The sequence below is a fragment of the Acipenser ruthenus genome, chromosome 31, assembly GCF_902713425.1.
Source record: "Acipenser ruthenus chromosome 31, fAciRut3.2 maternal haplotype, whole genome shotgun sequence".
Classification (NCBI taxonomy): domain Eukaryota; kingdom Metazoa; phylum Chordata; class Actinopteri; order Acipenseriformes; family Acipenseridae; genus Acipenser; species Acipenser ruthenus.
The window spans coordinates 1,816,723-1,835,388 of NC_081219.1; positions in this window are offsets into that span (position 1 = coordinate 1,816,723).

The following is an 18,666-nucleotide window of genomic DNA, read 5'->3' on the forward strand; positions in this document are numbered from 1 at the left end:
CATTGTTTGTCAGTGGCACACATGTGCCAGGCAGGCTGCTTGCAAAGCACAAAAGTTTTGCATTACCCTGTAGAATGAACTCATTTTGCTTCATAAAGTTGTATGAAACCTGATGAATAATGTTACGTTAACATATTGAATTACATACCGCTTTGTAGTTTTCCATATATTTAATAAAAAAACAAAAACAAAAAATTGTGACATTTTAAAATCTAACATGAAATACTGTACTACTATTATGGCTTCTGGTAGACTCTTGCGATACAAAGTTGCAGTTTGTTTGATTACATGATGTTGAATAAAATATCTAAATAGTGTTCATACATTTTCAATCCTAAAATTTTAGGTCCTGCAAAACCTTTGGCCATAGCTGTAAATGAGGTGTATAGTTGGATATCTGGCTGTATTAACCCTTTGCAGTCCATTTATCAAGTGCGTGTCAGGCACGTCAAGTCCAATTTATTTTCACACGCACAGTTAATTTTAGACGCGCTGTTTAAGAGTATTTTTTTTCACAGTCAAACGGGTTTAAAAGGCCCTGCATATCAACAAAGCACTCACTAGGCATCTCCAGCCCCGCCCCACCCTTTCGTTCGCTATAGCTTTCACATATGCTAAGAAATAAATAATAATAATAATAATAATAATAATAATAATAATAATAATAATAATAATAATAATAATAATAGTCGTACATACCGATCAATCATCTCCTGATCACTCGTTTTATCACCAAACTCCTCAATAATGCAATCCATGCCATTATTTTATTACTATAACTATCTCAAAAAAGCTCTGCAAATGTCCATGATAGTCTCTGTGCGCTGATGCAGTATCAGACAGCTTGTTTCCTTATGGGTTTTTTTTTTTTTCGGCTTGTCTCGTCTCATGTCGCTCCCACTCGGCCATTGAATGGTTTTCTCGGCTTTTTCCGGAGAAAAAACGACTAGAAACCCGTTTTGGGGTTTTTTTTGATGATGTCAGACAGGGTCCGACAATGGACCACAAAGGGTTAACACTAGAACGGCCAAGGCGGTCGTTTTGACCATTTTTGAAATTTAAATTTAAATTGCTGTGCATGTGTTTAAGATAAGGAGCTGTGCTCTCCTGGCTTTTACTAAATATATGTACTAATTACCCTGACAAAGAAAGAATCATGTACCAAAAATTAGGGAGATAAAATACTGCCATACCTATTCCGACAGGAGCTGTCAAATTGACCGCTACATGAAATGTAGATGTATTATTTGTGTTTATCAGTCGGGACTTGCCATCATGTATTGAAGTTTGATTATATATGAGTGCATTCCTCAGTGAGTGGTTTTCTGACATTTCTATTGTTTCAATGAGCCTCCTGATAGCCTATCAATCAGCCTTGACAGCTCACGGTGCCTGGCTGTCTGTCTGCACTCTGGTTACTATACAAATCACTCGTTTTTCCAAGAAATGCATTGTTACCCCAATACACATTGAAAATGGATCAAGGAGATGCATGACTGCAAAGCAGTGTTTGGAATTACTGCAACGTTTACGAAACAACAATTCTGATGCAGCAGAGATGGACAATGACAAATCTGTCTCTGAAGCAGACTGGGTTTGTGAAGCTGAATCTTCCAGCAGCAGTGACAGCAAAGAGGATGCCAGCAAAGTGCCAGGACCGAGAGGGCGCATGAGATCCCATGGCAGCCCCTGCAAGGATGCCAGCCACTTCACCTGCATCAGCCCCTGCACCTGATCCAGCCGCTACTTCACCTGATGCAGCCTCTTCTCCAGCGGTAGTGCCAGCACCACCGGGCATTCAAGGGGCTGGTAATGATGGCACTGTTTGGAACACTATAAATCCTGGTGTTGAAGCTGCAGGTAGAAGGGGTGAACAAAATATTTTGAAGGAAGTTCCAGGGCCCACAGCATATGCAAAACGCAACATTGATGAGAGTGCATTGAGTGCTTTTCACCTATTGATTGACATGCATACGTTTCACCACATACAACAATGGCACTGAAGCAGAAGCCCACTGACAACTATAAGATGATTCCTGGTCAATGCCCCTGGCGGAATTAGAAGCTTTCATTGCACTAGCTGTGCCAAATGTGCAGGATCTGTGTAATTTGTGCCAGCACTTTGACTTTGTAAACGATTGTAAATGAAGCCCATTCTGTTAAAATGTTTATTTATTCATGTAATTTCAATTATAGCATATCTGTGTATAAACTCATAGCTTCAGTTGCATATATGCGCTTTGTTATGTAGGCAATATAAACCCATACATTTTTGGCGTATGTGTGCTAATATCAATGGGACAGATTTACATACTGTATGTTAACAGTTTGCTGCTGTATTTATTTATTGTGCAAATAGGGTAGAAGTAGTTTTAGTTGTTCTGCATTTGCATTGAGTTTAAATGAGAGCAAGAGCAAGTATGTAGCATATTACTGCATTTGCATTGCACTGGGCCAGGTCTTGGCCAATTTTAAACTGTGTAACAGCACAGGAACTACGCTGAAATCAGTTTCACTTCAAGAACAAAGTTATAACTGGGGGTTCCTAGGGGGCAGCACACAATTGGTCGAGTGCTGCCCGGGTAGGGAGGGACCCCTGTGGCCGATAGGGAGCCTGTGGTTTTGCAGTGGAGCTGCCAGATCTGTGTTGTCCTCCAGCTCTATAGGTCTGGTGGCCTTGCTGTGGATCCACAGTGTGAAAAATGACAGATTGACAGGAGCACGTTTCGGAGGACGCATGTTCCGGCCGGCGATCCCCCGAGTCGACGGGGGGGTTGCGAGCAGTGAGCCGAGGATACAGAAAATAATTGGGCATACAAAATTGGGGAGAAAAACCGGGGTAAAAAAATTGGTGACAACTAAATAAATTAAAAAAAAGAACAAAGTTATAAAAATAAAATAGATCTACAGTATAGTCTATTACATGCAGAGCGAGGGGCTAATTTACCTCATCAGGTTTCAAGCAGAGACCATGAAGCCTGGTTCAGTAACTTGATAAACCCTTTGCTGAGGAGCAGCGGTTGAATTGATTGGTCCTGAGTGGATCAATGGGCTTCAATGTGGAGAGGACATTCAAATTGGAAATTATAGTGAGTATAAAAAACAATAATAATACTTGCTTTGTATAGAAATTATACATTTTCCATTGTGAATCTCCTGTAAACTAAATAAGCACCTAATACAATCTAGCGCTGTATCTGCTTAATTGGAATGTGTTTATCTTTCTATTTTCTTGTGTTGCCTGTTACACTGAAAACTCTATGTGCTGCTCCTGTATGAATGCCATTAAAGGAAACGGATTGTATTTAATGTATAAAGCATTAAGTTCCACATGTGTACTTGTTTTGAAACAAATGAAAAGCTAAGCAGTCATCTTTATATACAGTTAGCTCCTAATTGCATATTAAATATAATTTAGATGAGAATGCAGTTTAGTAGGGGTAATAGCATTGTGCTAAAAGTAATATGGTGCATGAGATCTCAATCAGTCTCATTTGATTACCTATCAGGAGGCAGAGAATATTTGATTATTGATATGAGATTTGTGTGGGAACACAGCGGCATACTTGATTACTAGCAGGGCACAATGCACTGTGACACAAGAGCAGCGTTATCTGTAATAAACAGTGTGTGTGTACTGCAACTGTGCATAGCTGCCGATATCTGGAACTCAGCACTTAGTATCACAGTGGTATTTTGTCCCACATTATCTGTTGAATTAAAGTGGCTAAAATAATGTGTGGAAAATACAGGTAGTGAACAAAAAAATGTGAAAACCTGAGTAAATGAGGGACACCAAGTATATTGAAAGCAAGGGCTTCCACACTGGTGTGGCTCATGCATTAATTAAGCAAATAACATCCCAGCATGCTTAGGGTCATGTATAAAAATGCTGGACAGGCCTGGTTGCCTATAATTATGACAAGCATGGCTGCAAGAGGAGACCTCAATGACTTTGAAAAAGGAGTGATTGTTGGGGCGTGTTTGGCAGGAGTTTCAGTGACCAAGACAGCTCAACTTGCTGATGTTTCACGAGCAACGGTGTCTAAGGTAATGTCGGCATGGAACTCCGAGGGAAAGACATTATCAGTAAAGGGCAATAGTGGGTGGAAGCGCATACTCCAGGATCGTGATATCCGTGCATTAATTCGAAGTGCAAGGCAAAACAGGCGAGCAACTGCAGATCAACTGACTGCAAATTTCAACCTGGGGCGCGAGCAGTCAGCAGTCACTGAGACCTGAATGAACCTGCTTTACTACCCATACTGCACACTGAGACCTAAATGAACCTGCTTTACTACCCATACTGCACACTGAGACCTGAATGAACCTGCTTTACTACCCATACTGCACACTGAGACCTGGATGAACTTGCTTTACTAATCATACTGCACACTGAGACCTGAATGACCCTGCTTTACTACCCATACTGCACACTGAGACCTGCACACAGAGGGAGGGGAGGGCAATCATTGGAATAGAGCTCATTGAGAATGCTGTTTAGAACACAGTACATGGTAGTGGAAACATAGCTTTACAATTGAAGCATTTACTCTAACAATGTATGGGTAAATCTAGAGCCCATGATGTGTGTTCTTATTCTTTTTAAAGCCTTTAACTCAAAAAGAAAGAGGGTAGAGTAAATCGTCTGATCTCGTGTGTATTTCTCTCAGAACTCTCCTCTCTTACTGATCAGGGTAAACGTATCAAATTCAGAACCCAGTAGAGCAATGAGTGTCTATCTTAGTACGCTTCATGTACAGCATGATGTAAGCAAGCACTATGGGCACTTATATAAAATGTTATGGAGTGGAAAAGTTATGCAGTACAGACTGTAAGAATTTACACCCTTGTAGTAACAAACACAAGCTCGAATACATGAAACAACACTTCCAAGAACCAGCCATAGCTTACGGTTTTGTAACTGTTATTATAGAGGCATGGTTATCGATTATATTTTCCTCTTAGGTGCCTAACCACTCCGCTGCAGAACTAAACAAAATAAACTGTGTTTTGTTAATTATTTAATATCTCCATTTTGACTTTATAATACATATTCTGTACAGTTCTCATTAGATATGTATGTTATATGATATAATTATTGAGTTTATACTGTTTAGACTAAGAATGTAATAGTTTAATATTTGTTAATAAAAAATATGCGTGTGGCCTATTAAGTAATGCTGGTACCCTCACGGTCTCCCTCCATTACTGTGGATAGTGCAATAAAATAAATACAACCAAATAACAAAATATGTGTTAGCATAGCACTGTAAATATATTGCATATCTGCAGATTCACAACAGCAAGATGACAGTGCTTTGAGATCTGTGTCAGGACCCCCCAAATGTAGTTAAGCACACTTTACAAATAAAGTTACCGGCATCTGACAAGAAAGACTGAAGTGTCTTATTAAAAAGCAAGACTAATCTGTGTTTTCCCTGCAGTCTGTGTCAGACAAGCAGAGTGCTGTTTTCTATATCATGTGTGTATATTAAGGCGTGCTCGCTCTTTCACTACAGTGAATCTGATTAGCCAATCAGCAACACTAGGCATTGTGATCTTCGAAAACAGCAAGTGGAGCACTCTGCTTCCCTGATGGAGTCGACGGAAAGCACTGTTTATATTTCAAGGGAATTACAGTACAGGTGTATCTGAATCAACACAATATATATTTACTTTGACAATGTTTTTAAAGAGATACGAAAATATGAATTAGCAAAATAGTCATTTTTACATGTGGATTCTACTTTTGATACGTCAAAATATAAAAACATGTCCATCCTGGTCCATCCTACCAATGACTTATACCACTGTAGCTTCCCTTGTGTTACTGTATAGCCTTAGTGGAGAGCCACTTCATTGCATTGTAGCATCACTGATCTTCTACCCAAGATTGTTGTATGTGGGATGTTGCCCAAGCATTCCTCTTTGAAGATGCAGGATCTTTCTTGCACTCTAACTGTGTGTAGTGTTTCTGCCACATGCAATAGCTTTATGAAACACCCTGCAGGGAATGCTTCACTCATAGCAACATTGAGAATATCTCTGGCTTAAACAGAAAAAGATTACATTGGTCTTACAGTTCAGAGCGCTGTGAGGTCAACCCTTTATAAAATACATGTTAAGCACTCTGCAAATGTCTGTAATGAATTTCCAACGGGAGAACAAGTATTACTTCTTTTAATTTCCAAATCCTTTTATGCTAACAAATAGCCATGAGTCATGTTTGACCCCCAGGCTTGGAAGTTACTAAAGGCAGTATTTGTTCTCTACAAAAGCATAGAAATTGTATTTCATTCATAAAACTGAAGAAATATCAGCAGGAGCTAAATCCAGTAACTTCAAGAGCCTGAATGATTAATTATCAGAAAAACGTATGAGAAACCAAGTCAAGTAGACACATGTTTTGGCTAATGCTACATACCTGTCATGTGTCTTCACGACTTAGGAGTGTGGAGTAGTGGTTAGGGCTCTGGACTCCAGACTGGAGGGTCATGGGTTCAATCCCCAGTGGGGGACACTGCTGTTGTACCCTTGAGCAAGGTACTTTACCTAAAATTGCTCCAGTAAAAACCCAACTGTATAAATGGGTAATTATATGTAAAAAATAATGTGTAAAAAAATAATGTGATAACTTGTAACAATTGTAAGTCGCCCTGGATAAGGGCGTCTGCTAAGAAATAAATAATAATAATAATAATATGTTTTACCTCAAGAACTAAATGCCTTTTGGAGTAGATTTAAAAACTCAGAAAGGAAATCTACAAGAACTTTGTGAAACAGTCACTCACCAATTGTACAGTATTCTTAGAATGACTTATGACTGTTCCATGACTGCTTGCCAAACCTTCTTGTAGTTAGTATGCAGTGTGAATCTACCTTAGTACAATATCCAAACAGGCCTGTTCATTCCAAGGCTTAGCAGAGGTCAGTAGCATTAAGGAGAGAGCTAGAGGTAAACCTGAAGTGTATGTTGTAATTAGGAGGATATACACTTCAGTGTTTGACTTGTCTGAAACACCATGTGACAGAGAAAGAATGAATCTTGGTTATAAATCTCCCTCCCGACCTGTAAGGGCGCTGTGTAAAGGGAACAGTGTGCCCCGGACTGGATGTCTTGGCAGTTCATTCCAGGGTCAGTTGGAAGTCATTCATCCAGGAAGGAGGCAGAGCCACAATACCAGAAGTCATCACCTTAATGTGGTAGGCGATGTGTCAGTCACGGATTGGAGGATACGTGATTGGACTCTCCACCGAAGGGGGCGTTACTGAGGGTATTTCAGGGGATGTGGCCAAGCAATCTGTTCCTTTGTTATGGTTGCGAACAGTGTACTGAGAAATCATAAAGCGACCATGAGTGTTTGTATTTGTTTTGTGTTATTCTCTGTTTGATTTCTGTTAAGCCAGCATTCAACCCGAAGTTGCTGATTTAATGATTGATACAGTATAAACTTTAGTTGAAAATGTTATCCAGATAAAATGCCTTGGAAAAAAGGCAGGAATGAAACTGTGTTACTGTTAGTCTCTGAATAAAAATAAGCATTGTGTAAAATAAGTTTCATTTATTATCTGTACCACTCTGTTACGGTATATATCTTGGCTGTTGCAGCAGGTCAAATTTCTATGTATTAATTCCTCATTTTCCACAACTTATACAAATATTAATTTTGTGACCTGGATTTGCACAGTATGGCAATATCAAGAATGGTCCCCTTGTAATGAAAATTCCTGTTTTGGTATACAAATAAAATAACCATAACCATCATCATAAAAAAAAAAAAAAAAAAAAAAAATTTAGAAGCATGACTGTACTTGTGTTTAGAAGAAAACACATTACAATGCATTTCTGACAAGGCCTCTCTTTTTCTTTCGCTGTAGCTTAACCTACTGTACAATTAACTTTCAAATTGTCCTTGCCAAACAGTAGATAACAAGAACTCCCTATTCCTGTGCCAGTCATTTGCAGCAATAAATTGCTGGCAGAGTGTTTTCCTTTCCAAGTGATCAAGTTGTTCTTGATGAATGTGGCAAACAGCTACATTGTTCAGTCAACTTAATTTCATAGAATTACGAAGCCAGGTCTTTACCTTTCTAAGAGCACTGAAGCTCCTCTCAGCTTCAGCAGAGGAGGCAGGGACAACTAACAGTAACCTTACAAGGGCCTCAACCTGATCAAAAAGGCCATGGACCTCAGGCAGCATGTCCCTCAAGATTTTTACAGCTTAAGTGCTGGAATTGTAGGTGTATTTTGAGGTGAACATGGCTAACTGCACATGTAATGACTTCCTGGTCAACTCTGGGTATTGGTCCACAACATTGTCAGTCTCTCCAGTCAGCAGAACTTTCTCCAATTTTTCTACAGTCTACAGGCCTCTGTCGAAATGCTCTCTGAACTGCACATCTAGTGTCTAGCAGCTTGTAGTACTCAGCTCTGTAGTACTCCAAAGGAGATGTTGGTGCATGTGCAACAGCCTCACCAGTAAAGCGCTTGGGTGGTTTTCTCATGTGTGGCATTTGAATTGGCTGGATATTCAAGGAGTTGTGTAATCCTGTTGCTTTATCGTATGCTTTGCTAAAGCTTTCCTCTGTTATTTTTTCTTGAAGAGAGGTTTTGACACACTCCACTGCAGCAAGCATTCCAGCAATGGTTTGTGTTCTCTTTTGCAAATAGATGTTCAGGCACTCCAATTCCTACATCACTTCAGTGGCTAGGATCAGTCCTAGGTCCGTTTTCCCCTTGTGAAATTTTTCCAGAAATTCATTTGCTTTAGTTGCTGAATCTGATGCACTAGATGAAGCCATCTCTTCCAAACTAAGCAACACTGACTGTTACTGGTTGAGCACTGACCAAATGGATCCACTCTCAGACTTTGCTATTGCCCCAAACATCACTTAGAATTTTCCCGATTGTCCAAACAAGCATCCCAACTCGTGAACCCACTGCAAAGAATCCTGAAACACAGGAGAGGCTGTATAAGCTGCCTGAGTAATGGACATAAAAAGCTAGTGGCTGTTCTTTTCTAAGAAAAGCCTGTGCACCAGAGTATTGGCACGACATATTTGCAGCACCATCGTATGTTTGCCCACGAGGACCAGAAAGGTGTAGATTGAGGCGCAGTAAGACATCAGTGGCAACCTTGGATATTTCTCCTGTTGTTGAAGACATTTCATAGAGACCTACAAATTCTTCATGTGGCATCAGATACTGATCCACATAGCGGAGGCAGATTGACTCTTGTTCAGTACCAATTCCATCAATGATCACTGAATATTACAGCAGTGTCAGAGAACTGATTTGCTTTGCAATATCTCTCACAATGGAGTTGCCCATTAAACTCAGGATCTCATTTTGAGTTTTAGGGCTGGTATAATCCTGATTACGTGTCAACCACATACAAAGTTTGGGATCATCCTGTGACCTCAACTTCAGCAGCTGGCTTAGACTCCCCTCCTTTTCCTCCTGACTTCTAAAAGCCAACCCTTGCCGTACCAAGAACTGCACTGTGCTTACACTCTTCAGCAGGCAAGATCTTGCCTCCTGTTACTGTGACGCTGAAGCACTAGAGAGCTGGGTGTCTACTGGTCTTGCCTCCTGAACATGAGTTGTCATCGCTACCTTATGCAATTGACAATCAGCATGCTTTGCAAACCTCTCTAGGGCTTTTTTTCCAATTTCTTAATCCTGAGGATACAAACACAGGGTCTGCATTTTTGGCGAGCGGTGACTTTTTGCCTCTGAAAGCTTTTGTGCAATAAAAGCATAACACCCCTTTCAAACAAGGGCTGTAGTGGAGCCATGAAAAATCTTTGAACCAGTTCACCTGAAAATGGAGAGACCTATTTGTCAACGTTTGGTCTATAAAGAACCTTGGGTGTAGCTGATGTGGGGTATTTCCAAGGTCATCGCTTTCCAACCCTCCTAACTCTGTGGCTTCTTCCTCAAATGCCTCTGTGCTGTTCAGAAAATTGATGTTCAGCTGATAATTCTCTCCTCATCACTAGCCTCCCTGCCTGCACATTCTCTATCTCTCTCTATCTCTGTGGCATTGCTGCGCACACCTGCCTGCTGCTGCATCTCCTCCTACAATAAACATGACAGCAAAAACACCAAACTCTGGTACCACAGTAACCCCTTTAACACCTCTTTCTAAATCACCTTAGAAATAGGGCTTCTTACTTTACACATAGGTGTGTAAAATGGAATGAAATAATAGTAGTAGTAATAATATAATTAATAATAAGAAGAGGAAGAATACAGTTCCAGTGAGACACTTCTTTAAAATAGTTTTACAGACTGTTTGAAATTAAGATATTGCTATCTAGGTTAAATAATGTTTTATCATGAAAGATAAGAACTGGTATAGAAAGAAAGTTGTATTATGTCCTAACCACAATTATCTAGTATGTTTAATACTTTTAAAAGGGATGGTAATGATCTGATATTGATGGCTGTGATTACACGTTTATCTTATCAAAAACAATGCAATCAACAATTACACTGCTCTGCTTTGCTTGGAAAAAAATGCCTTATGTCAGTTTGTTTCCTCTTTGCTGGTTTTGACATTGTTGATAATTTCTGTAAACCAGAAATACACATTTAATTTCTAAGATGGCTAACTCTTGGTCCACTTGACACTATTTTGGTGGCCCAGTAAAAATGCTTTGATATATATATAACGTAACCATTTATTTATAGATTTCTGCTTTCATAATCTGTAAGTTATAAATATTAACCACAGTTTCCACATTGAATCTCCTTAAGATTGAATAAAGCACAGTAGGAGAGGGGTATGTTTAAAATAAAGCACATGGGGAAAAAAGGATGTTTGATTAGATCAAATAAATTTATTTAAAGAGAATAATTATACAAAAAAATTAAAAGAACACATTGCCACCTATACCTACACTTTTTGTAGAGAAACAAAAAAAGATCAAATAAATAAAGGGTCGTTTTGGGGGATATCAGGGATATTAATGTACAACCTGTTCTTTCACAAAACAGCTCGCTAAACAAGTTCCTAAATCACCAGCATCAAAAACAAACATCTGCTGTTACTTTAACTCTTACATTAGCATCATGAAGATTTACAACATCTGTGAGTTTTCTAATCCGTTTTTAAAAATGTCCTTAATTCGTTGTTTTAAACTAACAGTACAGACAACCCCTTTGTACAATTAGATCCTCTTGTAAGATTTACAGCAGTGAAATCATGGACATCATTTCTCTGACTTCACCGGTATTTCAAAACCATACATTTATCTTGTTAGATGGACAATTCTTCCTTCTCCTGGGGGGGTGGGGTGATTTGCCACACTTCAAAAAGTTACACCTATGGTTTGTACTAATTATTATTTCGGGACTGAAACCCTGTAGTGTTTAGCTGTGCAAATACACATTGCTGTTATCATTATTTAACAACGAAAAGTGCCAAATAAAGCACTCTTTTACCGTGAATATTGTTTGGACTGTTTCTGTTGTGCACTGCATCACCTCTGCACCTGCACACTACAAACCACTTTGCCACACACCACAAGAGGCCTTTCGATTTCATTTTTATCTTTCTAAACTAGTACTAAACTAGTACCTAGTAAGACAAATTCCACGTTATTAATACAGAAAAACTTCAACTCACAGGAAACAAACCTCTGGTCTTTCTTATCACTACTCTGATAAACATTTATAATACAGAACGGTCAGAGACTTTTTTAAGCACTATGTGAACTGCCAGTAATGCTTCGTATTCTCTTGTGTAATTGAGGACAGTTTTGAAATAGGCTTTGTCAAGCTTAAATAATGATAAGAGAAAAAGAGACACCAACAGAACACAGCAAAATGACTGCTGAGACCACGACGGAAACAATCAATATGTTCTCAATTGTAAATTTCATCTACAAGACAAGTCAATCCTAGTTTCAGTGAATCACTACAAATTCATTTTACATTATATATATATATATTGACTCATAGCAGTGTTATTCATGGAAAGATGGAAAAGTGTAATTTAAAATTCATAGAATGGAAATATGTTTATACCCTAATTTCCTTTGCCCACTCTCTTAAAGATTAATTTTTTTTTTAAAGAATTGAAAAATTGTCCGCCCCCCCCCCATCCCCCTCGAAACATAAATGAAATACAAAATTGCACTTTTTTTTTAAATAATCTGCACAAGGTTATTAGTTGATTGGGTCAGCAATCATACTTCAGCCTAGTTCCCTATGCCATGCCATGTATGGAAATGTTATTAGATCTGACAGCAGGACGGATTCTACTGTATCATTTCTGTAGTTGGTCGTCCGTGCAAGAGACATTCAACCTTTTAGAAATGAGGATAATAAAAGTTTATGAGGATATGTTCCTTTTTAACAGCATGTTGTGATGACCAGCTGGGCAGGTACTGGGCACAGTGCAACTGGGGGTTCCCTCAGTGAGCATCAATATAAGGGCTTTCTAGGACGGCACCTTCACATAACAAAGGGAGGCATCATTGATATTGAAAAAGGGCTCTAGTGATCAATGCATGATCTGCAGTGCAAAGCCTTATATTACTTGACTCGGCAGAGAGAATCATACAAATTGTATGTCGGTGGGCAGTAAACCAGCATAAAAAAGAATGTTCTTATAAGTCTCTGTTTTAGCTTCAAATAAGGCGATACAGAAAAGAACAGTAAGTTCGTTTTGGCTATGTTTCTTATGGCAAAATAAATACTGTATGTGCCAAGAATTCTACAAAGTCTTGCTAGATTATTGTCCAGTGGCCCCCTAACTTTATGTAAACTACAATTTTTGAGTAAAAATAAATACAACAGATATAGAAACCTTAAAATGTTCCTAGGAATACAAGTTACTATCACCATAAAGATACAAAAACGCCAAGTTATCGAAAGTGCCCAGCCATTTAAAGTGGAGATATCAAAAACACAAGCCAAGTTAGAAGAAACAATTGGGCAACCTTGGCCAGCACCAAGCAAATAGGTACAACTGTAAAAGCAGTGCGGGTCAAGGTTGCCCCAGTTGTTTCTACTAACTTGGCTTGTGTTTTTCAGGCACAATAAAATCAGATCGAACTTGCATCAAAGACACAAGCCAAGTTACCTGGCATGTTAAAAACAACACTTGGGGGTAGATGTACTAAAGTGTTGCACCTCTTGCAATAGTCACAAAACAGTTGCAAATGAGTCGGAAGTCAAGGGTGAAATGTACTAAACATGCGCAATGCGGTTACCAAATTTTTAGGGAATGCTTCCCGGCAGCAGTTTTTCTTTGTGGTTCAACCTAAGATGCATATGTAATTATGGCCATTCCTGCATAAATTCGCAAAAAGGGGGTGGAGATAGTGCAAATGAGGGTTCACAAATATTATAATGAGATGTACTAAAGCTGGCAACAATTGTGATACTTACAATTGCATAAATTTGTTAAGAACTTTTGAAAGCACGTTTTAAACAGTTGTTGGCTTTTCCCATTCTGCTTTTTATCGTGTGTTGCCAGTTGTGCTCAATGCATTTTTGAGGCAAACACCTGATTTACACTCAAGTCAGGGTGTACTCACAAGAATTGAAAACAAATTTCTATGACATTTCTGGTTTTCCCAGTGTGTTGGGAGCAATAGACTGCACACACGTGCCACTAACCCCTCCAGCTCATTCTGAGTATCTGTATAGGACTATGATCAATTGTGTGTTAATTGTCTAGGCTACTAAGTAGGCCAAGTAAAAAATAATAATAAATAATCAATAAAATAAAAAACCTTAAAATCATTGAGTTTCAATTTTAAATAATCTTTTATGTGCATTGTACACCGATGTGTACAATGCAGCAGCATGATTTATTTTGTGTTATCTGTAGGCTAAAGTAAAAAGAAAGTGTGCTAGGTATTCATTTGATTTTACTACTGTACTGTATACTGTATAGGCGTACTGTACAGATTCATATTTTTACATAATGTAATGTGTAGCCTACACAAAACACATTAGTGTTATTTCAGCGCAATGATTTATGCATATAAAATACATCGAGAACTGTAAATGTATGTGTGTGCGGTTTTATTGTATTGTTTTTAAACCCGACACCTCCTTATGTCGGACAAACATGTCCAGTTTAGCAAGGGGCTACTGTATGATTATGAAAAGCTTTTTGGGGGTGAAGGTTGGTGCCCCACTATAGAATCTAATGGGATTAAACTGCCTTTCATTTTTTATATATTTAACAGTATTAAAATAGGTAAAATGAAGCCGGAACAGAATGCATTGTACAGATGACGTTTACATTAAACAAAAACAATGTTATTTTGATTCTTGCATTCTTGCATGCATAGATGTTATCCTTCGGGCACACTCTGCTACAGCAAACCACAACTCAACTCCCGCTATTTATTTGAACAATGTCTTGCAACACTCGCAATGTATGCTAGAGATCTCACTAAGAAGATGCAACAAATATTTAAATTAGTATGTTGTGGCTCTTTTCTAAATGTTGCAACAAAAATGCAAATTGCTGTATGGTTGCGGTGCAACTGGCCCATCTTAGTGGTATCTACCCCTTGGTATCATAGACAATACATGCCAAAAACACACAGTAGACGACAAGCAGGCAGAAGATAGTACCTGCATTAGTCTATACGAAGTATACTTTATGTATGTATTTATTTATTTTTGTAATATTTTACTTTGACATCCTTAACCCATTATGTTCAGAATTTCAGTACATCTGTTATGTTTTGGGTCATATTGACCCAATGCAATTTCAAACTAATTTAAACAGCCTTAAATTGATGAAATGCTTTTATTTGCAAAGGTTTTACTCTTGTATGCTCTTTTAGTCTTTTAGCGTGATAAAACTTTGACTGCCAACCTGGGAGCTCCTCATTTTACAATGTCTTTACCAGTGAGATGCTGTTGCAATACTGACAGAGAAAGTTAGGCTCTGCCTTGTAGATATATATATATATATATATTGTTTGTATTGTTTTGTTTATAAATATCTCCAGACAGGTGCAGCCATTTCCAGAAATAATAATACAAATATAAAATATAAGAAGTTTGTTTTTTAACAGCACGCAAATCTACATAGATAAAAGCCATGGGTCACAGTGACCCGAAACATCTTATTTGTATACATGACCTGTTCTAAAAAAATAAACATCTCAAAGGTTCTGTTTTCTGTGTATAAGTTCATGACCCCAACTTAGGAAAAGTCATAAAATATTATACAGAAAATGAAAAGAAAAATAGCATTTAAGCTAATTGGAAACTAGTGTTGGGTCAAATAGACCCAAAACATAATAGGAGGGTTAATTTATCTTGGCTGTGGTCCCACAGTAAGTTCCAGGTAATACCCTATACCCCTAAGTTTAGAAACTTAATGACAAACATTTTGACTAGAAGTCTTTCTCAATGTCTCTGAAAGCTTTAATGTATTATGTTTCGTTTGGTATTTCTAAATTCAGCACTATTGAGTGTCTAAGAGTTTTGGATAATATGATTACAGCAGGACATATTTGAATACTAAGTAAATTCAAGGACAAAACTAAAGTGTACCCTTTTTTAATTTATAATATTTTGATGCCAACACTAAATCCCTAAAAAAAATCAGACATGATTTATATTGATCCAAGCTAATGCAAATGTTGGGATAAATGACACGGAACACAAATACAAAACAAATATGCACTGTTATAATAACGATAATGAAATACTATACACTCTCTGTTACCATATATGAAAAGTAAGTAGTCTTGCCAGTAGTTCTCGTATAAATATCCAGGACATGCTGCATGGTCTCTGGTATTTGTATTCATGCACAGATCAAATGGAAATGTATAATACAGCTGTCAGTATAAAAAACATGTATTAATTTTACTTTGTTATTGTACACACCATTGTGAAGACAAAGAGGAGAGCTTGCTTATTAACAGGAAGTATTGTTGTGCCCCTTGCATATAGAAGGTGTTAATCCCTATACTATTTGAATGTTATTACTCATTAAAATTCAGTGACAAACGTTTTGATTAGAAGTCTTTTTCAATGTCTTCCATAAGTAGGAATAAATTGGTGTGGTGCTAGGACTAAATCCTTTAACACAGAGTTCTTTATGTTTGGTGAATTTAAATTTGTTTTCTGCTATACCCTTACCATAATACCTAAATAATGCATGATCAACATACATTAATTAAAACCATTCACTTTGTTCACAATTGCGTTTTCAAAGTGCTTGTGCCTTAAGCTGAACACAACCCATTCTAAAAGTGTCATTATTTTTGAATGTATTCTTATCTCATAAGTTTCTATACTGTGATCATGTATGTAGGTACAAATATGGGTAACACTTTATATTAAGTCGCTGCTTATTAATGTTTTTATAAATATATAATACATGCTTAATAACTATGTTATAGAGTGTTAATAAAGCATTATAGATGGGTTATAACCATGTACTAGCCATAGACGGAATTACAGTTTTAGCCACCTATTGTACTTTGGGATGTTCAAACGTAATTCTGCCTATGGCTATTACATGGTTATAAATCATCTACAATGCTTTATTAACACTCTATAACATAGTTATTAAGCAGCTATTATATATTTATAAACCATTAATAAGCAGCACCTTAATCTAAAGTGTTACCAAAGTCTTTTTTCTTGAACAAAAACACTCAAACAATTTCTTCCAAGATAATATTTTATTTTGTAGAGTTTGTTTCATGATAGAACTACAGTGCACACTCACACCTGGTACAGCTTCAAGCAAAAGCACAAATACACAGCCTCTTTTTATGGAGTTGTTGTTTTTCGCAAGCGCCATCTTACTGCAGCTTTTTCTTATATGTATGCAAGGCCATCCTTAACTATATTAACACGCTGTGCCTGCGTGTCTGAATCAGGGTCAACACCAAGAATATTTAGTGACATCAGCTAAGCACAATTTGTGTCAGCATTTTTACCTTTTTCTACAATGTAAGACAACTCCTTTGTCTTCATTCAAATCAGCCCCCTTGCAGCCGCCACCCGTTGGTTTTCTTTACAATGCCATTGTCATTATGCTTTGTGCAGCTTCCTAATGGGGATGTAATGACTTGAATAGAGTATAGCCCTGACACTGTGTCAATTGTTAGTAGACAGCTGTCATAAAAATCTATTAGGCTTTTCCTTTGTTTAATATTTAAAATGTAGTGTTCATGTGGTGAGGGGTAGTGGCACTGGCTGCAGTCAAGCACTTTGGTTTTAGGAATTGTGACAGCTTCTCTCACTGTACAAGCTCGCAAACCTTAATTCTGACCTCGCTGCCATTCAATCCTGTGTCTGTCCCAAGCAGAGACTAACAACAGGGTTGATGCACATGTAACCTGAGCCGGATTGCAAAAGGGTTAAGATGCTTGTGAATTAGTCACATAGCCAGCCATTCTATTGGAGCAAGGAACTTCAATCTTTAATGCAATAAATCTTCCTTGCAAAAGATTGCAATAATAAAGATACTATTAATACAGTTCTTGTTTTATTCCTTTGCTCAACAAGTGTCTTTCTTCAGGCCCACACTAAACATATGTTACTGTTGTGTTCCTTGCTGGTTTGCAACATGTTCAATAAAGACTTTTCTAATTGTCAACGTGCTGTAACTGTTATTTGTTTAAGGAAACTTGTTCGGGCAAATCTCTTATGTCACAGAGAATACACAAGCACACAGAGAGGGTCAGGTCACATTTGTATCATAAAGTGGTTATTTCCTTGTACTTTAAATGCAGAATTTGTCTAACACATAAGTGTTTCTGCTCCTTGCCTTGCAATTGAGTGATTGTAATTCATTTCTCCACTGGGCTTGCTAAAGCTAATGAAATTAGCTCAGTTATGTTCTCTTGACTGATGACTGTTAAGTAACTACACAGATGCTGCCTGCACACTTGTGAATAACAAGCAGGGACTGAAAAATTGGGATGATTAATTCTTTCTTCAATTCTTTATATAAAATCCAAACTATTGTGATAAATACATGATAATTCCTTTTTAATACCCTCTCTTTTAACTTGCTGTGGTTGCAAGCAAATAGACTTGATTTCATTTGATACAAATGCTGACTATTATTAGACACAAAGTATTGTTTTACTAGTTTCTTTTGTGTTTCTTACTCGTGTGTTTCATAGTTTTACCCAAAAAACTTCAATACTTCACTAAACATAAGGATTCCACAACAACATCTAATGGAATAGTTTATGATGGATAGTCCTTTTGGAAATAATAAATAAATAAATAAATAAATAAATAAATAAATAAACACTTTACTAGACAATCAAACATACTTTTTCCTATCACTTCGATACGTCACCTTTTTATTGCTTCCACCCAAATTCTCCAGAACATCCATGCTTCAGAATGGTATCGTAATCATAATCCTAAAATAATTATCAGACTGCAAAATTGCTATTCTGTCTCTCAGTGGTACACATTAAATGATATTCTCTATACAACAGAAGATATTCAAAGCAGGGCTGCTCCTACAGCACCAGGCTAATTGACAAGCTGTGTAAAACAGGTGCATTGGTTGGGTGAAAATGTATTGCATTTTGCATTAAGCACTTTATTACATTTTACCTTCAGTAGCTTATTAAAGTTAGCTGCACAGTTTACCCATACTAATATTACTTTTTAGGTAAGTATTTTATTTTGTTTAA